General features: G+C 43.0%; 1 protein-coding gene and 1 long non-coding RNA gene across 2 annotated transcripts in view; one reads left to right on the forward strand and one right to left on the reverse strand.

Moving 5' to 3' along the window:
• Positions 1–745: 745 nt before the first annotated feature.
• Positions 746–16,177, reverse strand: LOC123824640. The gene is made up of 3 exons (XR_006786731.1): positions 15,375–16,177; positions 6,177–6,268; positions 746–1,146 (listed from the first exon to the last, which is right to left on the reverse strand). It is a non-coding gene; the product is annotated as an uncharacterized LOC123824640 (long non-coding RNA).
• Positions 16,178–16,375: 198 nt separating this feature from the next.
• The window catches only part of ERAP1 (endoplasmic reticulum aminopeptidase 1), a 32,620-nt gene continuing 32,004 nt past the window's right edge, over positions 16,376–16,991 (forward strand). Inside the window, exon 1 of the mRNA XM_045847902.1 lies at positions 16,376–16,520. The gene's annotated coding sequence lies outside the window, so the exon portion shown is untranslated. The remainder of the gene's footprint in view (positions 16,521–16,991) is intronic.

Consider the following 16,991-nt stretch of genomic DNA (forward strand, 5'->3'; position numbering starts at 1 on the left):
GTTATAAGATACTACTAGAGAAGGTTATAAGAGACTACTAGATCTTAAGTGTTCTCATCACAAAAAAGAAATTATTATTATGATACACGGTGGAGATATTAGTTAACACTACTGTGGCAATATGCAATACATAAGTGTATCAAACCAACGTGCTATATATGTTAACTTTACACAGTGTTATAAGTCAATTATATCTCACAAAACAAGACATAAATTAAAGAATTAACCCTGTAATAGAAAATAGAAGGTACTTGGGATTAGACATCATAAAAGGCAGAAGCAATGGTGCCTATGTTTTTAGTGGGTACATTCCTTGTGTGATTAGTAGAAAAATTTTACTTTTATATAAATGCAGAAGAATTCTCTGCTCAAATTTAAAATAATTTTCAAAACAAGTGTGTTTCATTTCTAATAGGCCTTATTTATCACAGTAGATTTCAATTGGTTAGTCTGTGAAATAAAAAGTCTTATTTGGAAAATAATTATGAAACCTAATAAAGCTGACTTTAAACTAGCTCAGTAGAAAAAATAAGGGCCACTGTCCCAGAATGCACTACTCTTCTATTATCCTCAGGGGAGTTCAACCAGCATGGGGTCTCAGCAGTTTTCAAATAAGAATTTGGAAACTTCAATTTTTTTTTTCCAGGGGGATGAATACTTTGCAGGGGGTAGAAGGGAGAGGAAAAGGTGAGGCAGAATGGCAAAGTGAAGTGGAAACTACTATTGAAAGATTAAAAGCAGCCAATTCCAGAAAACATTTTTGTATTTTTATTCCTTAAACAGATGGGAGCATTTCAGTTTTACGTTTAACTTCTGAATCACTTGTTTTCTATGCCCAACTGACTTCACAAAGGAGAGGAAAGAACACTTACTCCCTGTGGCCATGCATTAAGGGACACACTAGAACCCAAGTCTTTGTAATTTCACCTAACACTGTCTTCCTTTGCCTGTGTTGTATAAATTCAAAGTGAAAACATGAAAGATCTGTTTGGAAGGTATGAGTTAGAGCTAGGCTTAGAGGAAGGTCTTACATCCCAAAATTCTTGATGAAATTTTAAATGTTAACATTGTGACAATTTTTTAAATTCCGTCTATCGTCCTCCTCTCTCCAGTACTGCCACACAGATGGACCATGGGTGTTGGAGCCTGTGGAAATAGAGGCAGGGATTATTTTTATAGCTACACCAATAAATATATCTAATAATAAATATAGGCACCAATAAATGTATCTAACAAACATTTCTATAACCAGTTTATTTTAACTTCAGGGTATAGTTTTTTCTACAGTTAGAGAAACTGACCCATCTCTAATGGCCAATCAATGTCAATATGAGGGTTAGAAAAGTTAGGGAACATGGTGAGCTGGAGGGCCTCCTGGAGAAGAAAAACCACACACTCAAGGCAAAGGTCAAACATTCAAATACTTTCAAGGGTCCAGTGGGTAATAGGACTACGTGAACATATGGCAGTAAAATGGTTAGGAAGTGATGTGCTGGCCAGCTGGAGAATGCACAGTCTAATCACATGTTTCAAAACCAATACCACACTGGCTGAATGGAGAGGCTACATTCACTCCACCATGATACCCATTTGGAATCCTCATTTTAAAGCAGTCCTTATTAAAAGGATGAAAAGGAATGGCATTTGTTTGACTGGGGTGAAGATCCCTGAGTTTTACTTCTTTTTGCTTTCACAAAGTAGATATTACAAGCAAATAAAGCTTAGGGAAGGCCAACCCAGTGGATGGACAAGGAGTAACCAGGAACTTATTTGAAGCTTCCCAAAGTCTCCCCACCCCAGTTCTCCTTTCCTCACTGGTTTGCCACATCATCTATGACCTGTCAGTGTCACTAGGCTAAATGCAGTTGTGTTGAGGGAGCCGAGAGAGGGGGAGAGGACATCAAGCTATTATAGTAGTTCCAGGAACACACATGTGAGCTTGGCAGATATGTAGCTGTAATGTAGCTGGCTGCCTACAGCCGGCTCATGAGAAACATAAAAAAGCATCATATATTTGTGCAGCAAAAGTATTTCAAAAGAAATTAAACTCTCTGGCCAGTTAAGAACACTGACAGCATTGGAACATAGGAAATAGCAGATCTGGGAATAAAGGATGGCCAGGTGGCTAGTGGAGGGGAGTAAGTGACACTCAGATAACTAAACTCATGTTAATGACCATCAGTTCTATGCCATGTACTGTGCTTGGTGCTGGGGATACAGAGCTAAATAAGCATGTAAGGCAGACTTGTAGCTATTTACAATATTTCATCAACCCTGTGACTTGCTCTGTTTCATATTTAGACATCTTTGAAATTGATGGCACTTCACAATTTTATTGGCAGTGTTTCTTTTCCCCCTTCTCCAGTGGTGCATAAAATAATTGTGCTAACAACAGAAGAAATATAGTAAATTACTTTGACACATTACTACTGAGTCTGAAGAATAATGGTAAAAATATATTGTATATATAATAGAGAAATATTGAAAACTTTTAGTCAGGGAATAACATGAGATCACTGTATCTGTTCTTCCTTTCCTCTTGCTTGCTCTCTCTCCTCTTATTCAATAAACATTTATGGAGCACATTCTATAAGCCAAGTTCTCTGTTGACCCCTGGGAATTTAATGGTGAAAAGAGACATAATTATTAATCAACTGGATCTAATTGACATTTATAGAATACTTAATCTTCTCAGCTCACAAGGAACATTTGCCAAGATAGACCATATTCTGGACCATAAAATATTCCAGATCAAATTTAAGAGAATAAATATCATACAAAATATGCTTCCAGACCATAATGGAATTACACTAGAAAATAATAACAGAAAGGTAGCTGAAAATCTCAAAATATTTGAAGACCAAATAACATACTTTGAAATAACACGTAAGTCAAAGAAGATGTTTCCAGAGAAATAAAAAAGTATTGGAAAAAATAAAAGTACAAGCTATCGAAATTTGTGGGACAAAGTAAAAGCAGTGCTTAAAAAAATAGGCAAAGGTCTGGCCTCATGGAACTTACAAACTAGCTGAGGAGACTGGCTGAAGATCAAAGAAACAAAATAAAAATTTAAAGACTAAAAAAAATTATAATTAGAGCTGTGTTAAAGAATATAGTGTATGTGACTATTTGTTAAAACGGTCAGAGAAGGTAATGTGCAAGTTGAAATCCAGTTGTTAGGAGGAGAGGAAAGTTTTCCAGGATAAGAGAATAGCATGCATGAGACAGAAAACTACTTAGCATGTCTGTGGAAATGAAAGAAGGTCAATATGGTAAAACCTAGCACAAAGAAGAGAGTTTTGACATGATTTATTAGGGTAGACAGGGGTTAGATTACACAGGGCCTTATAGACCTTAGAAAGTATCAACAGAAGCCATCAGAGTTTTTAATCAGGAAAGTAGGACCTGGTTTGTATGTGGAGATAAAACTCCAGGGCCAGCAAAAGAGGCATTTAGTTACTGGTGCAGGCCTGACTCAAAACTAAGCAGAGGCAGCCACCTGAGTCCCCACACTGGGCTGCCAGTGAAGTGTGTCTGAGGGATCAAATTTCTGGGATAATTCGTGTTCTCAAGTGGGTTTGGCTAAACATCTGAACACTGGGCTTGGGAGTGAATATAGTATGTTAATTCTTTTTTTATCATCACCTGAGGATACTTTTTCATTGCTTTCAGAGAGAGAGAAAGGGAGGAAGGAAGGGAGAGACATGTTGGGGACTGCCCTGCCTGGTCTCAGGAAGCTGTAATCCCCCATGACTTAGGCTGAGTGAAAGACCTCCGGACCAGAAGGCACTAAGGAGACAAAACTTATTTCCCTGGCATGATTGGCAGTCAATGACAGGTAACAATTCTCTAAGAAAGAGAATGAATCTAAGACAGATGCGACCACGTGGGAATGCCCTAAGGGAAGAGATTCACGGGGATATGGATATGAAGGGGTGATCGACATCAACTCCTGCCCCCTCGGCTTTGTCAAAACCTGAGTCCTTGTGAGAAATCCAAGTCTCCTGGCTGCCTTTGTCTTCTCTGTTAACTCAGGCCTGCAGGGGAAGCCCAGACCAGAAACGGCGGACCCCCGGGGTAATCAGGCCTGGGACATAGAATGTGAAAGATCCTGTGAGATCTGTTTGCTGGAGGATGTTATTAATTTGGAATTTAAAGGCACAGACAGGAAACCTTTGGAACCTGTAGTCCTTTCATGTGTTAAAACTCCAATCTCTGCCCAGAATCACAGCAGGGGTTCTGTCTGCACCTTTGTAAGTCACCTACTTCTTTTGATCTTTTCTGCCAGACTGTGAATCCACAAACTAAGTCTGTATTCTCAATAAAAATCTGCTTAGGAATCGATATGGTGCGCTCTCTCCACTAGAGAGAGTGGCCCTTCTGTTCCTATTCCCCCATAGGACCTGGTTGTCTCTGTGTATGTTTTTCTTGTGTTTCGACAAGCATCCGCAGCCGAGATGGATACTGCTGGATGGTATCATCCACAGAGACATATTGTTGTGAGAGAAACATCTAATGGCTGCCTTCCATACATGTCCAGTCTGGGGATCATACACACCTGGACCAAGGATTGAACCCGCAATTTAAGCATGGGCCTGACTGGGAATGGAACCCATCATCTTTCAGTTACAAGACAACACTCCAGCCTACTGAGCCACACCAGCCAGGGCAGCATGATAGTTCTTAAATTTAATGCAGAAGACTGGCAAAGCTTCCTGCAATGATATAGCCATGACAGGTATTGGAACAAAAGACACTAACCTATAGAACATTCTTGCTTAGAACTCATAACAAGTTTGGGCAGGAGCAAAATTTGGTGCCACACTCTGCTTCAAGCTCAGCCTGAATGTCCCCTTCAACTGCTAAGGCTGGTCAAGGTAGGGAAAGAGAAGGAGGTGGCTGCTCACCAACAAAAGCAAAGGTAACCAGCCCAGATGCGTCCATTTCAGCAATCCCAGCCATGGCCTTGTTCTTTTGGGAAGAAATAGAGTTACTACAGTGACACTGACCATATCTGAGCTGGATTTTGGACTCCAGGGTGGGAGAACCCTTCAGTGTGTTCCCAAAGAGCTGGCTGCCAAGGAAAGGGTCTCTCAAAACTCGCTAAACAGGTCTATTAGTCTATCATTGGAGCACATGATGAGAAAGTAACTTGGACCTGATATCACAGCCATAGAGAAACTAGACATGGCATTGTAGAGAATCAGAGGCAAATTATTCCAAGACAGCCAATGAATGAAGGGCCAAGAAATTATGGGGGACATGGACATTTTATTGTACAGTGCAGTCAAGAGAGCCCTCAGGAAATGGTAGTCACAATATTTGATATCTTTAGCAGAGCACTGAGTCAAAGATATGTGATATGCCTCTAAACCAGGTCATAGTACTTTTTAAAAAAGGGAACCCATTGCTTTCAATAACAGAGCTAAGGCATGCTTGAGTTGGAGATAATCTGAAGAAATCAGAGAGGAATCAGACAGTGGAGCCACTTTTGTTCTTCAGAATGTCAGCCTCAGTTGCACCTACAGATCCTATTGCTCTCAGATTAAGCAAGGACATTTGAGCTAAGAGTTAGATGAGCCAAGAGAAGCAGGCTGGAAAAAATCAAGGCAGGTAGAATAACATGCAGTAAGGTTGTGGAGCTGGAAGGAGCATCATGCAATAACAAAATCTAAACAGCTAGTGAGACTGGAGTACAGGGAAGAAAGCAAGAAATGAGAGCCTGGAGGTATGGGTGAACAGGAGAACAGACCATATAACAAGCTTGGGGCTTGTCTAGCTGGGGAGAGAAACAGGGAGAGGGCCTCCTGACTCACACAGCAGCCAGCCACTGTCCTGCTTTCCTTCTTAAGTGGGATACCTCCTAATTTTGGTGGAGGAGAGGGTGGTTAGTGAGAGGAGAAGGGTTCTGAGGATGGGTTGGGATTGTATTTTTCCCCAGTTAAGCCTTAGATGAGACCACAGCCCTGGATGACACTTTCATGGCAGCCTGTGAGACCCTCAGAAGAGGACACAGATAAGCTGTGCCTGGACTCCAGACCCTGAGAAACTGTGAGACAACTGTTTCAAGCTGCTAAAGTAGTTCTGTAGCATGGAAAACTAATATAGTGCTCCGAAGAGGAGCTGTCTTGTCCCCACCTACAGGCAAATCTGAAGTCCTGTATAAGAAATCTTACCTTCTAGTCATACTCCTTCTGAATGTGTTCATCTGGCTGAATCCAGTGTAGTCTCTTTGCTTAAGACCCAATTTTTGTATCTCTGCTTGCTCCTAGTAATAATGACACCATATTTGAACTTTTGCTAGGTTTCTGGGCCACTGTTTTTTATTCTGATTCCCCCCAAGCCTCACCCGTCCCACATTACCCTCCCCACATTCGCTATCACAGTAATTGCTCCATGTGAACCCCTTGCCAAATTATGGCTTGGTGGTTTAGATTTCTGGGCCTCATGCTTGCCCAAGATGGTGGTTTAGACAGGATGGTGGACACCAGATTGAAGACAGGAAAAAATTAGAAGTGAAAATACTAGTTAAGATCTTATAATAGCACAGGAGAGCAGGACCAATAAAATGGCATTGGTCCACTCAAGATAGCCTCAAGTGTATAAAACAAAATGGAGTCACTCATGTCAACCAAGACAGCTGCCAATCAGCCTTGACACTTTGGTTCAAGAGGAGAACTACCTAAGTCAGAACAGACATGTCTGGCAAGGAGAAACGCCTAAGATATCTGCACACATGATCAGAACAGCCATGGGTGCAGAGTGGGACCACCATGGATAGGCTCCGGGGCAAATTCCACAGTTGGCATCAGGGGTGTCAAGACATTTATTGAAAAGACCCAGAAAGGTGGAGCACACTACTTTCAAGGTATAACTGAGACAGGCGCCAGACCACTGCTAAGACTGCCAAGCTCCACACACCAGACTGCTGCTCCTCATCATGCTGATCTCTATTAGCATCAGCCACTGGAGGCTCTGCCCTGCTGAACTGAAGACTCCACCTGCCCTGCTGCCCACCTGGCTCTGGAGATCCTTCCTTGCAGGATGCTGACAACTCCCTTGCTCACTGTGCTGGCTCCTGGGCCTGCAGACTGAGACTCTGGGACTCCGGTTCATTATCCCTCATTGATTGCTGTGTGTGTGTGTGTGTGTGTGTGTGTGTGTGTTGTATTTCACTTAGATTGTTAGAGTGTGAGTAGGATATTAACGTATGTTGATGTTCTACTTTGAGCGAACCTGCATTCAATAAAAGCTGAGTGAATAGGGTAGTTACTCTACATGACCCTTGTCTATTCCTTGGTGCTGGGCTGCTCAGCAGGCAGCTAGCTGAGCAGTTGCCTTACAGGAAAGCTGACTTACAGGAAAGACTATATTATGAACAAATGCTTGAGACACACAGGAGAGATGATTGGAATCCATAGGAATGGAGAGGAAGGGAAAGATTCAAGACACCCTTCCTTTGGAAGTAATATTGACAGGACCTGGTGAAGTTGAGTGGCAAATGAAGGGTCCTAGATAATGATGTCATGTAAGTAGATAACTTGGGTGACTAGGTTGAAAGCAAGATCATAACCATGCCTGGAATAGTCTAACTCTCACCAATCCCTTTTCAACTAAGATGGCACACAAGTGAACCTGCACTAGGAGAGATTTGAAAAGCATGAGCACTTAATCTCTAGAATCTATCCTGGTCCCATCACTAACTTGGCTCTATCCATTCCTACCCACCCATATATCCCACAAGTTATCTAACCTTACAGAGCCTCAGTTTTTCTCCATGGAAATGCTAGTGGTACATAACTTATAGTGTTGTGAGAATTAAGTGATGCTCTTCACATAAAGTGCTAGGCATGGTGCTAGGCACACAGAAATGCTCAAAATATGCCAGTTCATATTGTTAAGATGTGCCCCTCTGGTCCACTCATGCTTTTATCATGAGTGGATTTCTTACTGCTTTGAGATCTCCTTGTTTAACTATAGTAGTCCTCCCTTATCCAAAGAAGATACATTCCAAGACCCTCAATGGATACCTAAAACCATGTATAGCAGCAAATATTGTATATACTATGTTTTTCCTATATATATATATACCTATGATAAAGTTTAATGTGTAACTTGCACATTAAGTGATTAACAAAAACTAATAATAAAATAGAATAATTATAAGAATATTATGTAATAAAAAGTTATATGAATAGTTCTCTCTCTCTCTCTCTCTTTCTCTCTCTCTCCCTCCCTCCCTCCCTAAGTACAACATGGAGACGATGGACAATGGGATGATTTATGTCCCTGGTGGGATGGAGCAGGGCTGCACACGATTTCTTCATGCTACTAAAAATGGCACTCAACTTAAAATGTATAAATTACTTATTTCTGGAATTTTGCATTGAAAATTATTAAACTGCCATTGACTGAGGGTAACCGAAACCACAAAAAACAAAACCATGGATAAGGGGGGACTACTGTATAAATTTCATCTCCTAGTTTTCACTGAGCTCCTAGATTAGACTGGCTTTGACGTTGGCACTCACACAGTTGTTGGACATGACAGCCAGTCCCTAGTCATAGAGAAGGAACCCCTTTGCCCCTTGTCTTTTTCTTCACTTGGAGCTTCCCCTGGGTCCATGGGACTGAATGCCCAGGCCTGCCTTTCTTCTAGGTCTACCAACAGGGGAGAGAGTCAAAAAGGGAAGGCAGAAAGAAAGTATGAGTTTGTGAGGAATAAGGGCAGTTTCTCTTGGAGTCTGTTTATAGAAAGTCCAAGAGAATTTTCCAGAGTAAGTAGTGTTTATACAGATCTAGAGTTCAGTAGAGAAATCAAAGTACAGTTAGTCCCCTGTATGCATGGGTTTCACATCTACAGATTCAACCAACTGCAGATCTGCAGATCAAAATATTTTTTTAAAAATTCCAGAAAGTTAAAAAAACAAAACTTGAATTTCCCATGCACCAAGCACTATGCTGAATCCATGCAAATGAAGTGATGTGTAGGCATACTCTGCTGTAACCTATATGTAAATATAGGTTATAGATTAAATGCAAATACGATACCATTATATTTAAGGGACTTGAGCATCCATAGATTTCAGTATCAACATGGGTCCCTGAGGACACCGAGGGTTGACTGTAAGTTAAGTCAGAGTTATTAATGAGAGTGGTATCTCTAAAGCCAGGGAGGTGGGAGATTGCAAGAACAAAGAGTTTATAAACTACATCAAATACTGCACAAAAACCAACAGCATAAAGAATGAGAAACTAAGGAATCAGCATTTGCTGTTTGCAGTTTTGCAAAAGACATGGCTCCCATTGTTTTTTAAGACAAATTTCAGAATTAGTAGCAGTTTTATAAGACTCACTCTAAAAACCTGTGTGGTCTTACTCGTGGATTATACTATCCTCAGCAGCTTAAGAAAAACTACTGTTTAGATGATAGTAGACTTTTGCAAGAATTTTCCAAGACTCCAATTTCGAATACCACTTGAACACATATTTTCTCTCATAAAATGCAATAAAATGAATTTTAAAACTTTAAGTGACCTCATCAAAATTGTTAATAAAATTCTAGAAATGCAGCTTCAATTTTTTTTTTTTTTTAGATTTTATCACCTGAGAAGATGGCTGTGCCTGTGATCAGGAGCGGAGAACAACAGAACCCAGTTGGGGTGTGCTTTCTGAATGGCTTGGCAGGTCCGCTCCAGGGTCAGGTGGCTCCTTCTGTCTCCTCAGTTCCCACAATTCTAAATCATGCCTCAGCAAAATTACCAGCTATTCAAGTTCTAGACATCCAGTTCACCCCCAAATGCACAAAACTGTGAATATTAAATCCATTACTAATTAAAGTCTATTATATGCTCAGTTTTTTTTGATGATGTCCTGGAAGGTGACACTATCTCCCACAAAATATTAGAATACCGTGCTGAGTGAACACAGTGCTTGGAGAGGTGCATGTCAATCCTGAGAACGCACCCTGAATTAAACCCTCCCTGAAAGTGATTATTTTGTACGTCACACTCCTAATGCCCATCTGATTTGATCCTGTAGTGTTTGAAAAGACAAACCTGGAACGGGTTTTTCTCATTTCAAACTTACAGTGTAAGTGAGTTTTGAGGAAGCTTAAAGCAAGTAAGAAACACACACCTGAGTGTTACCGGTAGGAAAGTTTTTGATTCCTCTCTCTCTTTTTCTGTCACACACATGTGTGCACACACTCACCACTCACCCACGGAGCCATGCATGGGCTCTCTTCCTTCCCTGGTCTCCCAGTCACTTTTCTGGCTCTTCCCCAGGGCCAGAGAAATGTCTGGGGCTCTCCAGACTGCACAGCTGGTGACTGCGGAGTGAAGACTTGGGGACTGTGCTGCAGCAGTGGTCAATGAGAATTTTAAAAAACCGAGTTGTTCCAAGAGGTTGCTTATCTGAAATTGAGTGGCATTACCAATATTACTGAAATCAAGTTGGTGGATTAGAAATGTAGTTCAGGTTTAGACTTCACTGGAATTTAGGTCAACCTCAAACAATATATGGTAAGAAAAAAAATCTCACTTTCCCCGGGGGCCACAAAGGACACCACCTTTCTTCAAGTGACTAGTGGAACTAGTAGGTTATAAAATTGAGACTGTCATGGACCCTTAAAATTGCATGTGACTAATACCCTACTCAATCTAATGATTTTAACCCAAAAGGTAGTATTTATTGGAAAGATGATGGATAGCTCACAAACTGAAGAAATAACTGCAGAAAGGAGGAAGTTCCAATCCCCAAAGGTGGAATCAGAAAATTCTCAAGCTCTGCCTCTCATTTCTTTTTCCCTCGTTCGTCCTGGTTTCACTTTCTTAGGCATTCCTCCAGAGTGGGAACTTGCCCATTAACTCTAGGGCCACATTCTTACAGTGCTGGGAACACAAAGGAAAAGAAAAAGAGAAGAAGAGGCTTCCCTGTCAGCTTCATCCAGAAAACCTTTGGGCAAGGCCTCTTGGTCTGGCTTTGCTCATTGGCCTGGTCACTGTAGCTAGAGAACGGTGGTGCTATGTTCACCCCAGACGGAGATTGAGTCATGTGACTATGCATGTACCAGAAGGAGGATCAGAAGGGGTGCTGACCAGACAAAGAAAGAAAGAGCCCTGAGAGACATTTCAAAGATACCAAATCATAACTTGATGCTTGGCAATGTACTTATGTCACAGAGTTAAATATTCCTCACACACACAAGGGTTCCATGCCTCTCCTCATTTAATCTACAATTGATTATGCAATTATTATTTTTTGCCCATAAAAACATTCAAAATTACTTAAGGCCTGCTCATAATTATTTTATTTCTTCAGCTTTAGTACAGTGTAACATTTGTGGTGGATATTATGGTTGGCTCTCTCAGTACATTGTCCAACCTCTTTTGAGAATTCTTCTCTCCACTGCAGTCTGGAAAGCAAATTCTTTACTTCTCGAACTCCCTTGTTCCTAGGTTTTGGAATGACTTAGGCTTTGCCAAACAGAAGCACTGGTGGGAAACTTGAACTTGGAACTGAGTTAAGTGGAGAAAGAGGCAGGGCTTGGACTATTCGTTTTGTTTGGACAGACTGTAGCATCCATAGCTAGGTCTGGAGCCAGCATCTGTGACAGCATCTGCTCAACTTAGCAGATTGCTTCTGGGTCATGGCAAGAGAAGCAGCTCCGCTGGTGGCCGAGTTCTACATTGTGGCTTTGGGATCTGTTCCTGGAAGCTTCCACTAGCACGTGTTTTTTAAGCCGACCCATTGATTATGTACGTCATTTTAATAGCCTGCAATAAATCCTCTTCTGATTAAATGGCTTGAGTGAATTCTGTTCTCTGTGATTGCATCCTGACTGACAGAACATAGAAATTACTTTTGAAAAATGTCACTGGCCTCTTTATTTTTCTTTGCCATTTTTGTAATTACATGCACACAAAACATAAAGTGAGGTTGGCATTATTTGTTGCATTCAATGAACAGATGAGTTGTTCAGATTGACAATATCAGGTAAACTCTAACATAAATAATTTAGGCTTAGGTCTGGATTTTTAAGAAATTGACATGATTCTTCTAAATGTATTTGTGAGATTGCCTTTAAACAATAAATAGATCCTTACTGAATGTGATATTTTACATTTTTACTAGAACTTATGGATTTCTCTTGTGTGTTATAGATAATTTATATATAACTAAATCATGATATTCCTTTAGATAAATGGGCAATGAGTGTAAACATATAACTCTTAAAAAGAGGAAATAAGGAAAAACATCCAATCAGTGTATCAGTGTGTGCTTTCAGTCTTATTAGTAATGAAAGAAATGCAAATTTCAAAAAAAGACACGTGTTATGGTGATTTACCTCTTAATGAAATGAGCAAAGGGAGATCAGCAGGAATACAGGACGCTGGCTAGAGAGCAGTGGACAGCCCCTCACATACAGAGAAGGGCAGGGAGGGCAGGGCGCTGGGTTCTGTGAGACTGTAAGAACTGGAGACAAGCTCAGGTTACCTTAGGTGGCAGGAATTTATCAAACAGCTGTCTGAGGAGGGAGGAAAAACAGGAAATGTAATCAGTCCTGAAGTCACCCAGCATGCTCTTCAGGGTCCAGCAGTCCCAGTGGTCTGACAGCAACTGTAGTTGCTTGGTAAGAACTTTAGTTGTTCACACAGAACCTGGGATCCAATGCTTCCTCCTCTAGTGTCATGATGGTGACTCAGGACTTTCTAAAGCCTGACTCCAACTGGCTGAATCAAGAAAGGAGTTCATTCGTTCTTGACTGGAAAGTTCAAGGGCAGGGCTTGCTCAGAATAGCTGGATGAGGGCCTCCATTGTTATTTTCTCTGTCTCTGTCTTTCTTTGTCTCCTCTGCTTTCCAATGAATTGACTGAACTTCAGAGCAGGCTCTCCCCATGTGGTATCCCCTGGTGGGTTCATTACCATCTCAAATCCTCAGTTTCCTCATTCTGGAAAAATGGAGCTGTAAGCCACTTATAAGATCCAATGAGACAGAGTATACACATGCTAAATGAAATAAGCCAGGTAGTGAAAGACAAACAGCATATGATCTCACCTATAAGTGGAACCTAATCAACAAAACAAACAAGGGAGCAAAATATAACCAGAGACATTGAAATAAAGAACAAACTGACAGTGACCAGAGGGGAGGTGGCAGAGGGAAGGGGGACTACAGTGGAAAGAAGGGAAAAGATCAAGGAATATGTGTAAGGGACCCATGGACAAGAACAATGATGGGGGATTGAATGTGGGTGGGTGAGCAGGGCAGGGGAGAGCAAAATGGGGGGAAAATGGGGACAACTGTAATTGAACAATAATAATAAAAAAATTTTAAACCCACAATGTTTCAGGGGAATTGTATAGTTGTTATGAGCTCAGTGATTTGCTTTAAAACATTCATTCTTTTAACTTGGCATTTATACCATCTTCCCTAGTTCTGATTATTAATAAAATGATATAGATTTTATTGATAGGACTGTCCTGTGATTTGGCACATAGGGGAAAAAATATCATTCTCTTTACTAAGAATATCAAGAATGAGGGGCATTGCTATTTCTTCATATGTTGACATCTTAGAAACTGATTTCTGGGTTCCTAGGAGCTGGTGGAGGTGTCTCAGGGACAACAGTGTATTGTGGGGAGGTGCTGGGGGGCAGCCAGTAAGGACTGAATGAGCAGGGCTGCCCCGCTTGATCAGAGCAGCCCCACTTGTGTGTTTTCTACATCGTGATTCTAGGTAAGATTTTACATCAGAAAGGAGGGTAGTAATATCAAAATGGCAGCAAAGAGAAGAAATGAGCCAAATGAAGACTGAACTCATTCAGACAGAACAAAATTAAACACCACTTGATCAACTCTGGAATGTGATATTAAGAAATTGGTTAGTTATAGCCCAAAGTTGTTCATGCTTAACTGTCTTAAGCCCAAGGTGGTAGACTCCCTCTCTCTCTTTGTTCACACCTGGGACTAAGGATTCTGGGAAGGCTTGGAAATGGAAGAGCTCAACTGACCCACTAACACTTGTGGCAGACAACATTATTAGCCATTATAGCATGCATAGCTCTGTCCAGTGAAATGTGAGTGGAGGTAATGTGTGTTATTCAGTGCTGAAGTGATGAAAAGCTGATGCCTCATTCTCTGGACTTTCTCTTTTCCTGCCATGGTGATCTAGAAGGTCAAATGATGATGAGCTTCTGTCACCCTGCGTCTCCAGTGGCTGCAGAGGGCACTGGACCCTGCCTACCTACAAGGGCTGTGTACCCTGAGCGAGCAAGAAGGCTTTCTATTCTGAACCTTAGGGTTGCTATGTTACAGTAGCATGACCTAACATCCATGGAGAAGAAATCTGGCAACTCTAGGAAGATTTTTCAGGATGTGAAATTCCAAGGGGCTGGATGGAAATGGATGAAACTAGGACTGTCAAGTGAAATGGGGGTGAAGCGAAGAGGGAGAGCAAGTAAAGAAACAGCTAGCTGAGGAAGCTGTGTGATTTAGTGGAAAAAGCATGCACTTTGGAGTCAAATAGATCTACCTAGTATTCAAATTTAAGTTTCACTTTTTATTTTTTCTTTCCTTTTGACTAGGTTGCCAACCTCTCTGTCTTTCCTTGCCTATAAAACAGAATAACTACACTACATGATTAGTGAAAAGATTAAATTATATACATATGTGCCTATGGTTAGTACTTAGCAGAGACTCTCACAGTTGTTAAGTAATCAATAAACTTAGGGCCCTTTCTGTTAGTTCACTTTCTTCAAATACTATTTCTAAACTTGGTAGTTGCTAAGTTTTGACTTCACAGATTCTACAATGGGAACGCCCTCAAGTGTAAAGTCCTCACTGCAAGGTCTGTGTCCCTTGTATCCCTGCAAGAGCTTTGATATTAGGAGAAAATGCTGCCAAAGCCTCTGTCTTACGGCTTTATTTGTAGTACACTTGGATTCTGAAGAGGGAATCGTGGCCTGTGTAATGGAGTCTAAAGTCTGAGCAAGGGAGAGTTTGTGAGAGAACAGTCTAGAGTCCGGTGGCAGTGTTCTCCTCACTGACTTTTCAGCTCCCTTCTGCCAGGTTCCTTTAAAGCCGCCCCCTGTTCCTGCTCTCTCAGTTGTCATTTATAGCAGCCTTCATTCAGTCTGTTTGGTGCATGCAGCTCCTTCCATCCTGAACTTCAAGAAATATTTTAAATAAGCTGTATTCAAAACTAAAGAGGAGCCATCACATTAAAAAATATGAATATAAAAGCAAAGGGATACATGAGTTAACTGGACAAGAAACTTGCTGCTGAGCAAACCGGGATCACTCACTGACACTGGGAGGCCTTGGAGGCCGCGGCTGCGCGCTGACCCCTTCTGCCCGCACTGTGAAATTACCTGGTCTGAAAGCTCTGTCTCTTCTTGAATGAAGTGAAAAACTTCCCTGGACGCCATCCTGGTTGGACGTGGGGACCGGTGTTAATTTTATACTACCAAGTGTCCTTGACTATGGAGAATATGCAGAACAAAAAATATTTTTCGAAAGTATGCACAAGGCTAGAGAAAAACAGTTGAGATCGACTGTTCCAGTAACTTGAACACCAGTTCCGAAAGTGAAGAGGCTGAGACGGAAGTGAGAGAAGCCTGAGTGTCACGAGAAGATGGTCCCAGGGGTCCTGCAGTACCGCGGCCTCACCAACTGGTAGCACTCGTTCAGTGTGGGCCTTTGTGACTTCATTTACCCTCAGCTGTCTAAAGATGGACGTTTTTCAGGGGAAATTTCATTCAGGCTTAATGTTGTCAGGGAGGGTAGAATGATTATCTGATTTTAAAAAGCAAGGGGGAATGTTTTAATGTGGGGAGCAGCAAATCTTTGGGGCCCAAGACCACCTGGGTAGTCTTGGGGACTACCTCTGTGGGGAAGTTTCAAGGAGCCATCTATATCTCCTTCTTTTCTGAGGCGTCTCCTAGTGGAACCCCTCTCCACCCAGAGCCCAGAGTTCAGCATTTTGCAGCAAAGAGCTGTTCTGCCCATTTGTAGAGACAAGATGATGGACGCCCTTGAGTCCAACCCGGGCGGAGCTCGTCCAGGCTTGGTGAAGTCATCTCCCATCCGGCCTGAGTCTCGGGCCGCGGCAAGTACCTGCTCTGTCCTGGTACCCCAACCGCGGCGGGGCCGATGGTTACTAAGGAGAAACAATACCTCCAAAGACACACGCAGAGGAAATAATTCGTGCTCAGAAACGAGTGCTCCTCTCGCCCCATCCCCCCTTGTACTGCAACCTTTCTGCTCCTCTGACTTGCATTTGTTAAGTCCCCCCTTGGGACCCGCGGTATCCCTCGCGCGACCCCACTCCTGGGTCTCCCCTTTCTCAGCTTCCACATCAATCCGGGGCTCCCTCGCACCCATAGCCAGGTTTCGGGCCCACGAGCCCCTCGCGCAGCCTGCCGCTCCCTAGGCTCTACTTTCACTTTCGCTCTCGAGGCAAAAGCAGGCGGCGGCCGCAGCGCGAGGGTGAGCCGGGACGTGTCCGAGACCCGCAGGTACACGGTGCGGCCCGCGGGGAGGGGGCTGCGCGGCTGGAGAAGGGCTCGATCCCTCCGTCCCCCTCGTGTCTCCCGAGAAGGCCTGAGGGCCTCGGGCGGGGGGAGGAGGCACGCCCGGGTCCTGCGACTGGGCGCGGGGGTAGCCCTGGAGCCTGGGCCGGAGTCTGACGGGAGGGGGCCCGGCCCAGCCCGACCGGGGTCCTTCCCCACTCGGAGAAAGCGAGGGGCGCGGGGCTGGCGCGCCTACTCCGCGTGCTGCCGGCGCTTTGCCGCCGCGGGGCAGGCGGGAGCCTGCGTGCGCGCTCCGCCTCACGCCTGGGCTCCTGCCAGCCCCTCCGTCCTCCCGGGGCCGGAGGGAGAAGTGAGTGGGTGGCGGGGTTAGAGCTACATGGGCACCTTGCGGATAGTGGCCAGAGAAACGAACCTGGCCTTGGCTTTCATACTGGGCTCGGGGGTGGGCGGCTGGGA

Source organism: Phyllostomus hastatus, unplaced genomic scaffold (assembly GCF_019186645.2).
Source record: "Phyllostomus hastatus isolate PE091 unplaced genomic scaffold, TTU_PhHast_1.1 phas_contig_58, whole genome shotgun sequence".
NCBI lineage: Eukaryota > Metazoa > Chordata > Mammalia > Chiroptera > Phyllostomidae > Phyllostomus > Phyllostomus hastatus.